Below are 18,778 nucleotides of genomic sequence, written 5' to 3' on the forward strand. Positions count from 1 at the left end.
ATACACACCATGGAATACTATGCAGCCATAAAAAGGATGAGTTCGTGTCCTTTGCAGGGACATGGATGAAGCTGGAAACCACCATTCTCAGCAAACTATCACAAGAACAGAAAACCAAACACCTCATGTTCTCACTCATAAGTGGGAGTTGAACAATGAGAACACATGGACACAAAGAGGGGAACATCATACACCGGGGCCTGTCGGGGGGTGGGGGGCCAGGGGAGGAATAGCATTAGGAGAATTACCTAATGTAGGTGACGGGTTGATGCAGCAAATCACCATGGCATGTGTATACCTATGTTACAAAACTGCATGTTCTACACATGTACACCAGAACTTAAAGTATTATTTAAAAAAAAAAAGTTAAAAAGCGTAAGATGTTATACAATGGAATTAAATTAGAAATTAATCATAAGATATCTAGAAAATCTACAAATATCTGGAAATTAAATAACACAATTCTACTTAATACTGGGGCCAAAAAAAACTCACAAGAGAAATTATAACATATTTTTGGTGTGCCCTGCCCATGCCCTTCTGCTGCTTTTTCCAGGAGCAGGGAAGGAGTGGAGACAAAGGCTGATGAGGGTCTAATCTAAATTTAATCTCTTGTTTTTTTTAACTTTGTATGTGGAAATAATTAAAGACTCAAACGAAATTGCAAAGATAGTACAAGAAGTTTTCAATCTCTTGTAGTTTTTTAACTGTGTATGTGGAAATAATTAAAGATTCAAACGAAATTGCAAAGATAGTACAAGAAGTTTTCATGTACCTGCTAGCTTCCCCAATAGATACATCCTAGTACTTATAGTTACTTAAAATCAGGAAACTGACATTGTCATTTTTCTGTGCCATTTATCACTCACCACCACTAAAATTAAGATACAGAACTATCACCACAAAGATCTCCCTCATGCTACCCCCTTTACAATCACACCACCTCCCCATCCTAAACCCCTGGCAAACACTAATTTGTTCTCCACCTCTATAATTTTGTAATTTCGAGAACATTATATAAACAAAATTATACAACATGTGACCTTTTGAGATTGGTGTTTTTCACTTAGCATAATGAGAGCCATCTAAATGATTTTGTGTATCAACAGTTCATTCCTTTTTATTAAGTAGTATTCCCTGTAGTATTCACTGCTCCCATCATTATTCACTTATTGTAGAACATTTTAATGTTCTGGTTTGGAGTGATTATAAATTAGGCTGCCATAAACATCTGTGTAAGGATTTTTGTACGAACACAAGTTTTCAACCCCTTTGGGTAAATACCAAGGGATACAATGCTGGATCATATGTTATGTTTAGTTTTTGTTTTGTTTTGTTTGTTTGTTTTCCAAGAGGGAGTCTTTGTCACCCAGGCTGGAGTGCAGTGGTGTGATCTCAGCCCAGTGCAACCTCCACCTCCCGGGTTCAAGGAATTCTCCTGCCTCAGCCTCCTGAGTAGCTGGGATTAGAGGTGTGCACCACCATGCCCAGCTAATTTTTGTGTTTTTAGTAAGAGATGTGGTTTCACCATGTTGGCCAGGCTGGTCTCGAACTCCAAAGTGTGTTTAGTTTTTTAAGAAACTGCCAAACCATTTTCCACAGTAGCTGTACTATTTTATATTCCCATCAGCAATGTATGAAAGATCCAGTTTCTGCGCATTCTCACCAGTATTTGGTGGTATCGTAATTTTTAAATTTTAGCTGTTATAATAATTATCTTAAAAATATCTTATTGTATTTTTAATTTCCACTTTGCTAATGGCTAGTGATCCTTTTATGTACTTATCTGCATCTGTATAGCCTTTTCAGGGATGGAAAGAGTGCCAAGGTTACTGTATAAAAAAGCATTCAGGATGGGAGATATTGTTGCTGGCATTTCTAGAAAATACAGCCTGGAGTCTGGTATAGGTTACCTGGAAAAGGCAGATCTTGAGCATGGCAGGATTTAGATAAGGAAGAAGCAAGAAAAGACATTTTTAGTGTATACTGCTGCACTCTGTCATTTACAGTTTAAAAGAATGCAGCATTTTTATTTAGTCAAAATACGTAACCAGAATAAAAGGTATGGAGGATAGGCTACTTCAATTTCAAATAGTAAAACTTCCTCAAAAGATCTGGTATTTATATCTTTATCCCAAAACTTGCCACCTCTAGTAATTGCCCACATCTCTTTAACCTCCACTTTTCTCCTCTTCTCTGCAGCTCTATACATCAATCTGTCTCTCTTTTCTTTCTTATAAGAAACAAAGTAGTACATCCTTAACTTCTCCCAACTTCTTCTGTTATCAGTTCAGAAAAATAGAAGGATTATATTGTGACTGTTTATCCTACGAATGTTAGGAAAAGATACATGTTCCACATGATATGTGAAGAAACCAGAGGGAAGAGCAGGTGTTTTCAAATAGAAAGAGTAAATAAGAAATCTTAAATTTTCACTGAGTTTCAGTGTATGGCAATATATTTCTACCTATATGTGCCCAATTAAGTGCACTTATGGATTACTAAATTCACTCTCACACAATGGCTTTAAAAGGCAAAGAAAAGGCAAATTGAAGGTAATGGAACAATGCACACACAATACCAAACAAGAAAATAGCACAATCTCCATCAGCCCCATTTTTATTTAAAAACAGTAACAATATAATCAAGTCTGGAAAGAAGCTAATCAAAATAATTTAAAATTATTTTTTAAACTATTTGAAAAAATTGCAATTATCAGTAACAATGAACTTTATTATTCATCGAACTAAGATGTAATTTTGTACATGTGTATAATATATGAATAAATAAATAAATAAAGATCAACAATCAAAAAAGGTTTAGAGCCCGCTTAGAACACTGAAAGTGCTGTTCTCTCCACCTCTCTCACTCTACCCTACCCCCTGGTTAGATACTGCTCTTGCAAATGTCAGGCTCCCGGCTTGAGCTCCTACCCAGATCTCTTGAGTTCCTGAAGTTTCTCTGGTCCCTCTTTTCCAAGGTATAGGTGCCTGGAGGAATCCTGGCCTTGGGTATCAACTGAATGACTTGATCCTGTTCTTCTTTGTCTCAATTTTGGATAGATTTCCTGAGTTTGCATCTCATATTCTGGTCCTTCCTCTCAACCTCCCATCTTGACCAAAACTCATCTTCTAGGGTGAATATGGCCCATTATTTGGATATCATGCCCACTTGGCTGTCTTCTTGGTACCTAAGAAAGAGCCCAACAGCTGTGGGGCTGAAACAGAACTAAGACCAGGACAGAGAATGCCAATACCTACAGTTCTAATGAGTCATTTACAATACTTTGTTCTAAGTATAAAGTTCTTAAAATCCAAAGTTAAGAAAAAAAATTTTTATAGGTAATTTTTAAAAACAGTAACACAGCATTTCATGGAAATACCAAGAACCAACTATCCAGTACCAAGGACATTTCCAGTATAATGATACATTTACAGTGATACCATTTTAAATTGATAAATATTGTATGCATTTTTGGTGTACAACATGATGTTTTGATGTATGTACATATTGTGTAATGGTTAAATCAAGCCATTTACTTCACATACCATTTTTTGGTGATAAGAACACTTAAAATCTACTCTCAGCAATTTTCAAGTATCCAATCTATCGTTATTAATGATAATCACCATGAGGTAAAACAGATCATATGATAATCACCATGAGGTAAAATAGAACATATTCCTCTTGTCTAACTGAAATTTTGTGCCCTTTAAGCAACATCTCCATAATACTCCTACCCTTCTACAGTGATGCTTTTTGAGTCACATACTCCGTTAGTCTATGAGTTTCTTGAAAATAAGGACCATGGCCCATGCAACTTTGTTTCCCCAGACCTGGCCTTGAAAATTATGATTAATATTATTTTAGTTATTGTTACTACTTTTAAAACACTTACTATGTGTCAAGCTCTTGCTAAGCATATTGCAAATATTATCCCATTTAATCCTTGTAATAATCTTATCATTCCTTTTTACAGATGAAGAAACTACACTCAGAAGCCCAGTAACTTACCTAAGATCTTACAATTAGTACATGGTTGAACTGGGATTTTAACTCAGGTCTTTCTCATTTTGAAATTCAAACTCTTAATAAGACTACTCTAATGCTGAGCGGGGGAAGTGGGGTAGGGAGATATATAAAAGTTTGCCACTACTTTCCAGGCCAGAAGTAATAGCATGTTCCTACTTAGAAAATGTGACCTCCAGCCATGTTTCCAGCTAATTATGACTTCTCTGGCATTAAAGACACTGATCACGACACTCTCAGACATAGGAAATCTCTAAAATATGTCACAGAAAAAAATAAATAAGTTATAGTGACACATGTATCCAGTGAATGAAATATAAAATACTAACTTTTGTAAATGTAGCTGAGGTTACTTTTCCTTGTGAGTCTAATTACTGCTGGCACATAAAATGAAGCTATTTGCAAATTCATCTCTCTTAATTTGGCACAAGGCAGTAACTTAAAGAAAAAAACTATAGGTAGGCAAAAAAAAAAAAAAAAAATCACTGCTTACAGCAGCACACAGAACCAAAGAGTGATGCAATTTTCACTGCATGTCTTCTCAAGTTGGAGAATTCATTAGCACCTGTATAGTACTTGGGTAATTTCAGACAAAGCAAGTTGCATATTTAACCATAAGTTCATCTTGCTTTGTAGTTCTATGGCTTCATATTAGAAGTTTAAGTATACCAATTACTTCATCATTAAATACAGATATAAAATAACCATTTCAAGTTATTTTTCTTTTAAGTTTTGATCAATCATAGCATTTTCTAAGTAATACATTCTTTTCTAAGTATACATTCTTAAGAGTATATTCCACTATTGAAATTGGTTTTAGCCACTAAAATTAGAAAATATACCATAGTGCTCTTTCCTTTTCTATTCTAAATAAATTTTAATTTACAATTTCTTTTTACAAAAATAAACAAAATGTATATATTTAATATACATCACAAGAGCTCAATCAGAGACTTAATTTTAAAAACAGAAATGGGCAAAATGTCATGGCTCATGCCTGTAATCCCAGCACTTTGGGAGGACAAGGTAAGAGAATCTCTTGATCTCTGGAGTTCCAGGACAGCCTGGATAATACAGGGAGACCCCATATCTACAAAAAAAAATTAAAAATTAGCCTGGCACTGTGGCCTACACCTGTGGTTCCAGCTGCTCAGGAGGCTGAGGTGGCAGGACTGATTGAGCCTAGGAGATCGAGGCTACCGTGAGCCGTGATCATGCCATTGCACTCCAGCCTGTTAGAGCAAGACCCTGTCTCAAAAATAAAATAAAAAATAAAAAACAGAAACAAAACAAAACAAAAATAACACCACAGTTCAAGATACAGAGTCCTATACAGAAATCAAGCAAAGACAGACCATCTAAGGGAAAAATGAAGAGACAACACAAGGAGAGGTTGGGCAGCCCGAGTTAGGGCTCCTTCCTGGAGACGTGCTTTGAGTAGATTTCTTGCAGATATTTCTTAAAAGCTGTGGAGTTTTTCTAGAGCTCAGCAGCATGTGTGTTCAAAAGGCTATTGATGTTGAGTTCTACTAGCAGGCTGTGGATGGAGTGCAGGGTGTTCTTGACATCATACAGGGCAGACCACTTGTCCTTCAGGATGTCCAGACAGGTGTTAACACTGGGCGTCCACGTTGAGATAGTAGCAGGGCGTGAGGAACTTAACCAAGGGCATGTTGTATGGGTAGCCACTGGGGAACTCCAGGGAAACCTTATATCTCAGGTCTTCTGTGCCAGCTGCTTCAGGGATGGTCCTACTGATTTCAAAAGGTTGTCTGATGCAGGTAAGGCAGAAATTCCTTTGCTGCCAGAGATCACAAGGGTCTTCAGCTCTTGCTGTATCCTGCCATACCCACTGCTGCACTCTGCTCCCTTATGGGCAGCAATGCTGGTGGCAGCTGTGTTGCAGTTTTGGCAGGCCATCCAGGCAGCACTGGCAGGGAGACAGGAACTCAGAGAACATGACTGCAACTGCCTACTTTTTTTTTAATAGTAGATGAAATGCTTAAGTGGACTAGCCAGCTTCTAATTGTCTCATTTCACTGAAAACTGTTTCTAGTCAACAAGGATGGATCCCATCAGCCTTACTGTATGAGAAAACCTGATCCCTGGCCAAAAGTGAGTGTTCTGAAGTGGATACATAATCTAACCACTGTTAATCTGATTCTTCCTCCTGGAGATGTGGAATTGAGACCCAATTCTAATCAGCTAAGGCTGCTTGCTTAAACTAATTTGCTTCAGGGAGAACGTCCCCCCACCCCGCACCATAAACACTGTGAAGCAAAAGTAACATGGGCAAATATGTATTATCTTAACAAAAACTACCAGCGCTATAGGCTGAATTACGTCCCTGCCCCAAAAATTCTTATGTAGAAGTCCTAGCCCTTAGTACCTCAGAATGTAACTGAATTTAGAGATAGGGTCATTTTTTAAACTTTTTCACGTCAGATAATGTGCAGACTGGTATCAAGGTCTGAGGGAGGCACACCTCACACAATAATGTGAAAACACAATCATTACTTTATGAAACACAAAAGAACCTAGGTTCTTTACAGAGGTAATTAAAGTGAAGTCATTAGGATGGGCCCTAATCCAACGTGACCAGTGTCCTTACTAAGATGTGGAAATGTGGACACACACACATACAGGGGGAAGGAAATGTGAAGGGGCAGGGAGATCATTTCCATCTACAAACCAAGAAGAAGCCTGGAACAGATCCTTCCTTCACGGCCCTCAGAAGAAGACAACCCTGCTGATAACCTAATCTCAGACTTTTAACCTCCAGAACTGTGAGAAAATAAATTTGCTAGTTAGCCCTAGCAAACTAACACAACCATAAAGGGACACATCCTTGTTTGAGATACTTGGGATAGAAGGTAAGACCCTGAGGGAATAGGTGTCAGAAGCCACAGAAACAAAGCAGATGGTAAAACTACTCTGGATGGCACCAGAAAAAAACTGTTTTTTCTGTCTCCAGGAAAGAAGCGGAAAGAAGGAGAAAGAAGTCGGTAAGAAAATTTGAAGTGTAGGGACTTTTTGGACAAAGGGCCAAAAGAATTTTCTCAGGAGGGTCTGAAAGTACCCCCAACAGGCAATCCTGATTATATTCCTATGATATAAACCCCCAAACCTTCAACAAAATCTATTACATATGGAAACAGAAACCCACAGCCAGAGGTGACCATGAGAATATCAACCTGGCATTCCTCCACCCCCTTATCTCACTGCCCTCTCATTCAGAAATTTGTAGAAATCTCACAGAAGCCACATGAGCCCCACAAGGTATGAAATATGGTTCATGCCAATATTATCTAAATCTCAAAGCACTAGGATATTTTAGCTGACACTTGGAACTGCAAAGAAAGATGAAGTAGACTTGCAGATAGATGCAGAAATGAAAGACCAAGTGACCCTAGAGAGAGAGAATGAGAGTTATGAGGCTATTTTCTGGTTCTAATTCCTCATTTGGCCAGACTGACTCCCTGCTTTTGAAATACCCACATCCCTATATTCCTCTTGGGATAACTTTATAGCCTCAAAATAAATCTCCCTTTTTTGTTGTTGGTTAAAGTAGCTCATGTTAGTTTCATTTGTGATTAAAATAATTTTAACTAGGATTTATACAATATACATATCAAAGGACATCATAAATAAATAGCAAAACCAGACAGTTATTAGAAGTTTTAATCTGGGCTGCTATTCCGGGGGGACATTTATACCACAACAATACAGTGAATAAAAGTACTGCCTCATTTTTCCAAACTAGTGTCACATAGAATACTTCACTCACTATTAGGTAGGGGTTAATAAGTATGCTATAAAAAAGAGTGTTTTGAGGTCAAATACATTTGGAAAATACTAATACAGAATAAATGACTTCTGAGCAGTTGGGGGAGACTTTTTTTTAAGGGGAGTTGACTATAAGACCCTTTCTTCCCACTGAGTGGCAGAGAAGAGAAGGTACATTATTGGAGGGAACTTAAAAGGTAATTACTTCAACAATAACAAGTTTATACTTGTTACAAAAGTAGCTAAAATAATATCAATGTAAGGACAAAATCTAGTTCATCTCTAAGGCAGTATAATGTAATGGTTAAAACACATGATTTCTAGAACTAGGCTGCCAATCTCTGTAACTATTCCTTCATCTCTAAATAATACTTACCTCAATGCTTTGTGAGAATTAAATGAGTTACTATATGAATTAGTCCATTTTCATGCTGCTGATAAAGACATACCCAAGAAGGAGGTTTATTGGACTTACAGTTCCATGAGGTTGGGGAGGCCTCACAATCATGGCAGAAGGTAAAAAGCAAGGAGGAGCAAGTCACATCTTACATGGATGGCAGCAGGCAAAGAGAGAGTTTCTGCAGGGAAACTCCCTTTTTTTAAAATCATCAGATCTCATGAGACTCATTCACTATCACGAGAACAGTGCACGAAAGACCCGCACCCATAATTCAATCACCTCCCACTGGGTTCCTCCCATGACACATGGGAATTATGGGAGTTACTATTCAAGATGAGATTTGGGTGGGGACAGAGCCAAACCACATCACTATATAAAAAGTACTTCAGCTGAGCATAGTGGCTCACACCTGTAATCCTAGCACTTTGGGAGGCTGAGGCAGGCAGATCACTTGTGGAGTTCGAGAACAGCCTGGCCAATATAGTCAAACCCCATCTTTACTAAAAATGTAAAAGTTAGCCAGGTGTGGTGGTACACGCCTGTAGTCTCAGCTGCTCAGGAGGCCAAGACATGAGAATCGCTTGAACCTGGGAGGTGGAGGTTGCAGTAAGCCAAGATTGTGCCATTGCACTCCAGCCTGGGTGACAGAGTGAGACTCTGTCTCAAAAAAAAGTACGTCAAAGTGGCAAACTTCTGAAAATGCTAGTTATTATTATGAAGAAGCCTCCCTAAAAATCTGTAATTTATCAACTTCCAAGACAGACTGAGAACTTTCTAGATTTTATATATCAACTTAAAGAAAGTGACCCATTCAGGGCCGGGCGCTGATTATAGGTGGCTCACACCTATAATCCCAGCACTTTGGGAGGCCAAGGCAGGTGGATCATGAGGTCAGGAGTTCAAGACCAGCCTGACCAAGATTGTGAAACCCCATCTCTACTAAAAATACAAAAAGTTAGCCAGGCACAGTGGCAGGCACCTGTAATCCCAGCTACTCGGGAGGCTGAGGCAGGAGAATTGCTTGAACTTGGAGGGCAGAGGTTGCAGTGAGCCAAGATCGCGCCACTGCACTCCAGCCTGGGCAACAGAGTGAGACTCTGTCTCAAAAAAAAAAGGAAAGTGACCCATTCAGAATGAACCAACTTGAGACACAGAAGAAGACTGGCCAGTGACACCACAGAAGGCCAAAAAGTCAAGAACTCTGATTAGAACCAGGACAAAGGGTTTTAAAATATGCTGTTGCTGTTGAAGGGGTTGGTAGTTAACGTAGAGCCACAATTTAGCTATAGCTTCATAATATTTCAATTTTTTATGTATAATTATTTTTATTATGTTCTGATTCATATCCCATTTAGATGGCATTAAGGATATATACTGTACCTGGGGACAATCACTTATATTTGCATGGCTGTCATATCTCCAAGGTCATGTTAACAGGGCCTAAATAATTTTTCTAATTTAATGTTAACTCACTTTTTAAAAAAATTTTTTGTTTATTTTTAGTAGAGACACATTTCTCTATGTTGTCCAGTCTGCTCTCAAACTCCTGGCCTCAAGCAATCCTCCAGCCTCAGCTTTCCGAAGTGCGGGGATTATAAGCTAATATTAACTTACTTTAATCATGTGTAGATGATCCTTTTCTTAACTGAGATAATGACTTCTACTTTGGTTTCAGACATTTTTTGACCACTATCATGCAATTTCTTTTTTAAATTTTGTTTTATTAATCTATTTTTAAATTTAAATTTTATTTTTAATTGTATATATTCATGGAATGCAAGTATGACTTTGCTAGACTGATATATTGTATCATGTAATTTCTTAAACTAATAATGCTTATCAGAATTATCTCAAATAGATTTTCACTCTTGGAGGTATTGTTAACTAGTATTAACAAAAATAAATCCTCTCAAATCTCAAAAATGATGTAATTATATACAGAAAGATAGCCAACTGGGCTTTTCTTTATCATTTTAAATAGCAAAAGTAAAACTCAAAACAATTGGTAGAATATTTTAGATATTTCAAAAATATGGAATAAAATTATTGTGATCAGAAATTCTACTTCAAAATATAATTATTTTGTAAAAATTGAGTTTACCTAAAACCACAAAAGTTATAGTTGTTATGTTACATTTGCTTACAATTTTCCTTGAGAATAGGATTCTGTTACCTCACACCCAAAATTATTTAATTACAATACTGAGATATGTAAGGGTCCATCAGTTATTCTGATCCTATAAAAATTATTTAAAACACTTACAAATGTGAATGCAGAACACTATCTTCCACATAATAGTTTCTTGAGAACTCTCCATATTTTACACAGAATTTTTCAGCTATATATGACCTTATAAGCCAAACATTTCAACTCCCTCATTTTAAGCAAACTGAAAATCACAATAACGATACCGAAAGTGACAGAATAGAACCATAATACAGACCTCCAGCTCCAAAGTTCTTCAGATATTTCTTCTGCATTTCATTAATGGTTTTATCTAGGTTTGATTTTTTTTTTTAAGACGGAGTTTCGCTCTTGCTGCCCAGGCTGGAGTGCAATGGCGTGATCTTGGCTCACTGCAACCTCTACCTCTGGGGTTCAAGCAATTCTCCTGCCTCAGCCTCCCTAGTAGCTGGGATTACAGGCATGCATCACCACGCCTGGCTCATTTTGTATTGTTAGTAGAGGCAGGGTTTCACCACGTTGATCAGGCTGGTCTTGAACTCCTGATCTCAGGTAATCTGCCCGCCACGGCCTCCCAAAGTGCTGGAATTACAGGCCTGAGCCACAAAGCCAGGCTAATTTTTTTTTCATTAGAAAAATTGCTTATATAAATCAGAATACAAACATGCTTTTTTTTTTTTTTAAGACAGTATCTTGCTCTGTTGCCCAGGCTGGAATACAGTGGTGCAATACAGCTCCCTGCAGCCTTGACCTTCTGGGCTCAAGCAATCCTCCTCTTCAGCCTCCCAAGTAGCTGGGACCACAGGCACAGACCACCGCTCCCAGCTTCTTTATGTATTCTTGATATAAGCCCTTTATCTGATATGTCATTTGCAAATATTTTCTCGCAGTCTATGGCTTATCCTTTCATTTCTTAATTATGACTTTTGAAGATCAGAAGTTCTTAACTTTGTCAAAGTAAAATCTATGAATTTTGTTCTCTTGAATCATTCGTTTGGTGTCATATATAGTAAGTATTTTGTATAACTCAAGGTTACAAAGTTTTTATCCTAAAAATTCTGAAGTTTTATATTTTATATTTAGAACCATGATCTAACAGTTGTATAATGTATGGATAGTTCTTTTTTATGTAAATATCCAATTCTTCCAGCACTATTGTTGAAAAAACTGTTTCCTTTCTCCTGAATTATCTTTTCACCTTTGTCAAAAATGAATTGGTCATATATGTGTGGCTCTATTTCTGAACTCTCTATACATTCTTACTGAATTTTTATTGTCTATGCCAGTACCATACCATTTTGATTACTGTGGCTTTATGATAAATCTTAAAATCATGTAGTGTAATAAGTGGTGTGCTGAAACTGGCTTGCACCCATTCACAAGAACTGATCTTGTATATCTCTTCCGTACCCTGTGTTCAGTGATGTCACATTAGTAGCTTGAAATCAGCCACGGTGTATTTATACCACAAAAGTATTTCCAGAGAGCTAGTTGTTAAACATCAGCACATCACTAGGTATAAATTATCTATTTATTCAAAGTTGTTCTGACTTGGCATTTCAACATAAATTTTAGAATCAACCTGTCAATTTATACAAAAATGCTAGGATGTTTACTAGGATTGCATAAAATTTATAGATCAATTTAGGAGGAAATTACATCTTTTTTTCTCCCTCTGTTGCCCAGGCTGGAGTGCGGTGGCATGAACACAGCTCACTGCAGCCTTGACTCCCTGGGCTCAAGCGATACCCCCATCTCAGCCTCCCAAAGTGCTGGAATTATAAGCATGAGCTACAATTCCCAGCCAAGAAATTATATCTTAAGAATAAAGAGTCCTCCAATCCATGAACCCTGTATCTCTCTCTATTTGAGTCGTCTTTAATGTCCATCAGCAATATTTTATAGTGTTTAGTTACATTTCTCACACATCTTTTGTAAAATTTATACCAAAATATTTCATAATTTTTGGTACTACTCAATATATTATTATAAATAGTATTGTTTTTCAGATTTTAATTTTAGGTTATTCATTGCTATTATTTATTATTGTTTTTGTATATCGATCTTGTTTATTACAAGCTTGCTAAATTCAATTATTAGTTTTAGAATATTTTTTGTAGATGCTACAGAATTTTCTACACAGATACTCATGTTACCTGCAAAGACAGTTTTACTTCTTCCTTTTCAGTCTACATGGCCTTTTATTTTTTCTTGCCTTTTTTGCCTCAGTCTTTCACTATCCCCATTAACTATGATGTCAGCGGTAGGTTTTTCATAGATGCCACTTGTCATAATGAGTGAATTCCATTCCTAGCTTACAAATACCTTTTATCAGGAAAGTCTGTTAAATATTGTCCAAAATTTTTTTTGCACCTATTGAAATAATCATTGGCTTCAATTTGCTAAAATTTTTAGAATTTTATAACTATTTCATAAGAAATATGAATCTATAAAATTCTTTTCTTGCAATGTCTTTAATTTTGGTATCAGAGTAATGCTGGCCTTATAAAATGAATTGGCAGTTATTTCCTCCTCTTTGATTTTCTGGAAAAGTTTGCATTAAATTGGTGTTATTTCTTCCTGGAATGTTTGTAAGAATTCCAATGAAACCACTTACCAGTGAAACTCTTGGCTTGGAATTCTTTATGGTTAGGTCTTTAACTACAAATTAAATTTATTTAATAAATAAAAGGCTATTTCTTCTTGGATTAGCTTTGATAGTTTGTGTCTCTCAAGTAATTGTGTCTATTTCATCTAAGTTGACCATACTGGCATAAAATTCATAATATTTCCTTCTTACACTTTTCATCTGTTGCATCTGTATTGATACCACTTCTTTCATTCCAAATATTCAAAATTCGTGTTTTCTCCCCCTACCGCTAATCCTTTTTTCCCCCCGGATCAGTGTGGCTAGAAGTTTAAATCAGTTGTATTGATTCAGTCAAAGAAGCAGCTTTTGGTTGTACTGATTTTTTCTATCTGTCTTCCAGTTCATTGATTTCTACTCTAATTTTTATTATTTTCTTTCTCTTCTTTTTCTGGTTTCTTAAGGTGGAAGTTGAGGTCATTGATTTGAGATCTTTCTTTCTTTTTCCAACATAGACATTTAATGTCTATATTTTATTTAAAACACATTTAGTGTTATAAATTTCCTTCTAAGTACTGCTGTAGCAACATCCCACAATTTTAATATGTTGAATTTTCATTACCATCTAGCTCAAAACACTTTCCTGTTTGATTTCATCACTGACCTATGAGTTATTTAGGAGTGTGTTGTTTAGTTTACAAATATTTGGGGAATTCCCCACACATCATTCTGTTACTGATTTCTAACTTAATGCCATTGTCATCAGAAAACATACTTTGTATTACTTGAGTCTGTTTAAATTTGAGACTTGTTTTATGACCTAGAATATAGCCTAACTTGGTCAATGTTCCATGTGCACTTGAAAAGAAGGTGTGTTTTGTTGTTTTAAAGTGATCTACAAATGTCAATTACATCTAGTAGGCTGATAGTGTTAATTAAGCCTTCTACACTTTTACTGATTTTCTGTCTACTTACCCTATCAATTATTGAAAGAGGAGTATTGGAATCTCCAGATATAATTATGGGATCTAGTTATAAATTTTTCCTGTACTCCTTTCAGTTCTATCAGATTTTGATTCGTGTGTTTTCCATTTGTATCATTAGACACACGAATGTGTACAATTATATTAGGTACCCCTGATGAATTCACCCTTTTATCATTTTGAAATGACCCTTTTTATCCTTAGTAATATACTCTGATCTAAAACCTATTTTGTCTGATAGTAATATGAGTATCTTTTGATTAGTGTTGCCATGGTATGTCTTTTTTGGTCCTTTTACCTTTAACCTATTTGGTTTTTTATGTCTAAAATATGTTTATTGCAGGCAGCATATAGTTGGGTCTTACATTTTTAACCAATCTGGCAATCTTTGTGAAATCACTAAACTCTACCTGGGTTACTGACTTCCTTTCTACTATCATATCTTTACTTTCCAATATCTCTTTTTTGTTCTCAAAAAGTTCTACTTTTGGATAGCCTTTCTATTCTTGTTTTACACAATCAGTAACTTGTCTTATTTCTTTGAACATATTAATATAGTCAATTTAAAACACTATTCTATTCTCCACATTGACTGTTTTTTCTATGTTCATTTTACCTGTTGGTTTCTCTTCCTCTCTCTTTTTCATGTTACATGCTCTCTAATCAGTCATTGATTTATGTTAGGGTGATGTTAACTGATAGACTTAATATTAGGGTAGGATTTCTCAACTTTGGCCCTATTGACATTTTGAACTGAATAATTATTTTGAGGAACAGGAAGATGAGCTTCCCTGTGTACTGCAAAATGGTTAGCAGCATCCTTGGCCTCTATCCACGAGATGCCAGTAGCACACCTCTGTGCATATCTTTAGTTATTACAATCAAGTATCTCTCCAAACATTGCCAAATGTCCCCTGTGGGGGGAAACCAGTCCTAGTTTTTAGCCAATGCATTACGGTGATCAGGGTCTTGAGAGTTTCTCAGAGAAGTTCTCCAGTTTCCTACTTTGTGAGTGAAGAATATGAACCTAGTCACTAGCATTTGGAAACCAAGCAGATGAACAGACATAGGTATCTCACCAACCAATACACAGACTCTGACTTAATCTCTCTGGTAGGCAGAATAATGGCCTCTCACAGATGTCCACACATCCTAATCCCAGGAACCTATGAACATGTTATGTTACATGGCAAAAGAGAATTTAGATAGCAGGTAGAATTAAGCTTGCTAAAAAATTGACCTTAACAAAGGGAGATTATCTTGGATTATTCAGTTGGATTTAAATATAGAAGAGGAGGGCAGGAGAGTCAGGGACAAAATGATATGACATGAAAAATCCATTGCTGGCTTTGAAGAAGTAAGGAAGCCATGAGCCAAGTAATGCAGGTGGCTGAAAGAAGCTGGGAAAGGCAAGAAAACAAAATTTCTTTCTAGAGCCTCCATGAAGAAAGACAACTCTGCTGACACGTTAATTTTAACCCGCTGAGATTCATTTTGGACTTCTGACCCCTGGAATTATAAGATGATAAATTTGTGGTTTTTTTAAACCACTATATTTGAGGGTTAATTTGTTATAGAACCAATAGGAAAAATAATATAATCATTTGATTTCAGTATGGTGCTTTAGCATCCACTCTCAGTTCTGCTTAGTATTCCCAAATCTAGAACAAACCTGAGATAATCTCTTCTACCATGAATCAACAAGTCCTATCTATCTCTGTCAAGGTTGAAGAATCCAGGCTTCTTGGTTGAGATGGGACCAATGGAGCAAACTGTTGCTTAAACAGATTTTCAACCAATCCTTCCATTCCAAGCCCACTCTACTCCCCAAGGCTATTTAAGGGTAACTTGTACCTCCAAATCCTGAGTTTTTCCAGCATTCTACAATAGAGACAGACATGCTTTTATCATGGCAAGTAGTTAGACTTCCTCTCTATTCTGCTAAGTCACCACTCATTCTCATTCCTCCTTGCAAAAACACATAGACGTCTCTTATCCGCTACGTCTCTCAATCTTTTTGGTCTTTAAGGGTTCATGCAGTTTTGGTTTCTCTACTGTCATTTTACTGGGATTTCAAGAACAACAGAAATAAACAAGTTCACCTGCTATGTTTAACTAGTTTTATTTTCAGCTGACATTTTATCAAGCGCTTACTGTGTATTAGATTTGCAGATAAACCTTTATGTAAATTATTATCTGAATCTTGTAATAACTCTAGGAGATAGGTACTATTATTTTGCTTCCCATTTTATAAATAAAACTGATGTTTGATTCAGGTGACAAGGCTAGGGTGGAACAGAACTGCGATGGAACCCAAGTCTTTATGACTCGAAAGCCAATTTGCCTAGACAATTATGCAATCTTGTTAATTTTTCAATTAACAATTCACAGGTTTTACTCTAGATTAGGGGTCAGCAAACTATGGTTTACTAGCCAAATCTGGCCTGCCCCTTGTTTTGTAAAGTTTTATTAGAACATATCCATACCAATCGTGTGGAAAAAAGCACACTCAAACTCAAAGTACTTTTTCTATTCTCTCACTCAACAACAAACAATTAACACAGAAGACTTCTGCAGCCAAATGTGTGGAGATTTTCCCCTACCAACAAGCAAGTAATGAATTCTGCAGCAGATACCAGGTAGGTATCCTCCAATTTAGTTCTGACACTATCTACCTAGAAATCAAATTCCACAAGTTGGGGCTCAGTACCGAAAGACTGCCCCCTACTTCTGATGCCAACAAGTCCTGGGTTATTTTTACCTGTGCTTTTAACTGATTGGTTATAAATTGGGGATCCCAAGACCCCCTCTTTGGATTTGATTAATTTGCTAGAGCAACTCACAGAACTGAAGGGAACCATTTACGTTTACCAGTTTACAGTAAAGGATATTGCCACAGGTACAGGTGAAGAGAGTCATGGGGTAGGCACGTTAGAAGAGGTGTTGCACTTCCCTGCCCTCTCCAGTGCACCACCCTCCAGGAAGCTCCATGTGTTCAGCTATCGGAAAGCTATTGTGTCCTTTGGGTTTTCACGGGACTTCATTACATAGGCATGATTAAACCATTGGCCATTAGTGATCAATTTAACCCACAGGTTGTGGGGAAGGGCTGAAAATCCTAAGCCCCTAATCCTGCCTTGGTCTTTCTGGTGACCAGCCCCCATCCTGAAGCTACCTAGGGGTTGCCAGCTATCAGTCAACTCATTAGCATCCAAAGACATCACTTTGGAGAGTAAGGATTTTAGGAGTCATACACCAGGAAAAAGGGTCAAAGACCAAACATGTATTTCACAATATCACACCCATTTAAATGACCATTGTCTATGCCTGTTTTTGTGCTACACTGTTACAACTGAATAGTTGAGACAGAGACAATCTAGCTGACAAACTCTATTAGTCTCTGCTCCTTTAAGGAAAAATCTGCTGATCCTGCTGTAGAAAATAACCTTATTACCAAGTTTTGAATTCATGGTGTCCTCATATACTTAACACTTTTGTTACTGTTATCAAATCAAAGGCACTATTTTTATTGTTCCTTTAGCCTTTTGTTACCCTGCAGATAGAAATCTTTGGCCATGGTTTAAAAAGAAAAGCCTCTAAACCCATCTTCCCCATACTTATAGTCATACTCACTCCCATTTCTGAGCTCCCATCTCAATTATTATAATTATAGTATTTAATGGAGTTTGATTCATATAGTCATTACTAGTTGTGATTCCCCTGAGATCCAGCAAGTGCTTAACTCTGATAAGCATTTATTAAGTACCTTCTAAGTGTCAGTCAGTGTTCTAGACACTAGAAATACAAAAATAAAAATGGCACCTTTTGGTTCATATGTATTCTTTTTAATTAGGTATAAAAATAGAAAAGAAACTGAGCATGGAATTGTGCCTATGGTCCCTGCAATAATTGCATCAGAATCACTAGAAGTGCTTGGGCAACATTCCTATTGAATGTTGAAGCAGAATCTGGGGTGGTTAGGCCCAGGAATCTGTGCTCTTAATCAACACTTCAGATGATTCTTAAGCACAAAGGTTTCAGAAACACTATGTCAGTAGACAGGAAATACTGCTTCTAAATGTGCAAGTATTATGAGAGAGTAAGAACAAATCCCACATGATCTCTCTTAATACGAACCAATTTCTGTCAAAATGTAATGTTTTGCTGCTCATTTCTTCTTTCCAAAAGCTTACTAGACACGCTTAATCGAGAACTTTGACGTTGTTCTCATCTTTACTAATTTTACTTACATTGTGAACCCTGTACCTGGCACAGTTCTTGAAATATAGTTGATATCAATACTTTGTGTTGAACTGTTGAATATTCAGAGCAAAATCTTTTTAAGTTGTCCCTAGTATGTAGAAGTAGGAGTTTTTCCAATTTTAGACTGGAATGGTATGAGGATCATTTGAGAACAAGGAAGATAACACACCCAGGCAAATGTTTGGTCAACCTACACCTTGTTTCTCTCCTTCTAGAAATGCTTCCTTCTAGCTCTCAAGCCCACTACCCTGTGGGGAATATCAATCTCGCTCCTCAAGGCTAAGCTAGATCAAGCAAAGCCAAGCAGACTAGTGGAAAAGGTCAGGCATTATAGGATTCATCTTCATCATAGCTAATCTATTTCTAGAGGCTGTAGTCAGGAGAATGCCCTAGAATACATGTTTAAAAGGATTACCTACCTCTGAAGATAATAGACCACTTGCTTATATATGTCTACCACGAGAGTCTTATAACAATGGACTCTTGCTATACCTGACACAGATCTACCCCTTCCACTAGAACTCTGAATTATTTTGCTGGAGGCT

General features: G+C 36.9%; 1 long non-coding RNA gene and 2 pseudogenes across 1 annotated transcript in view; all 3 read right to left on the reverse strand.

The window, feature by feature from the left end:
* Positions 1-18,778, reverse strand: part of LOC129394633 (uncharacterized) — a 50,974-nt gene that overhangs the window by 12,214 nt on the left and 19,982 nt on the right. The gene's annotated exons all lie outside the window — the stretch shown is intronic.
* On the reverse strand, positions 1,214-6,070 carry LOC117976822 (ubiquitin-conjugating enzyme E2 C-like; annotated as a pseudogene).
* LOC112437822 (small nucleolar RNA U13) lies at positions 6,469-6,566 on the reverse strand (annotated as a pseudogene).

Source organism: Pan paniscus, chromosome 17 (genome assembly GCF_029289425.2).
Source record: "Pan paniscus chromosome 17, NHGRI_mPanPan1-v2.0_pri, whole genome shotgun sequence".
NCBI classification, from domain to species: Eukaryota; Metazoa; Chordata; class Mammalia; order Primates; family Hominidae; genus Pan; species Pan paniscus.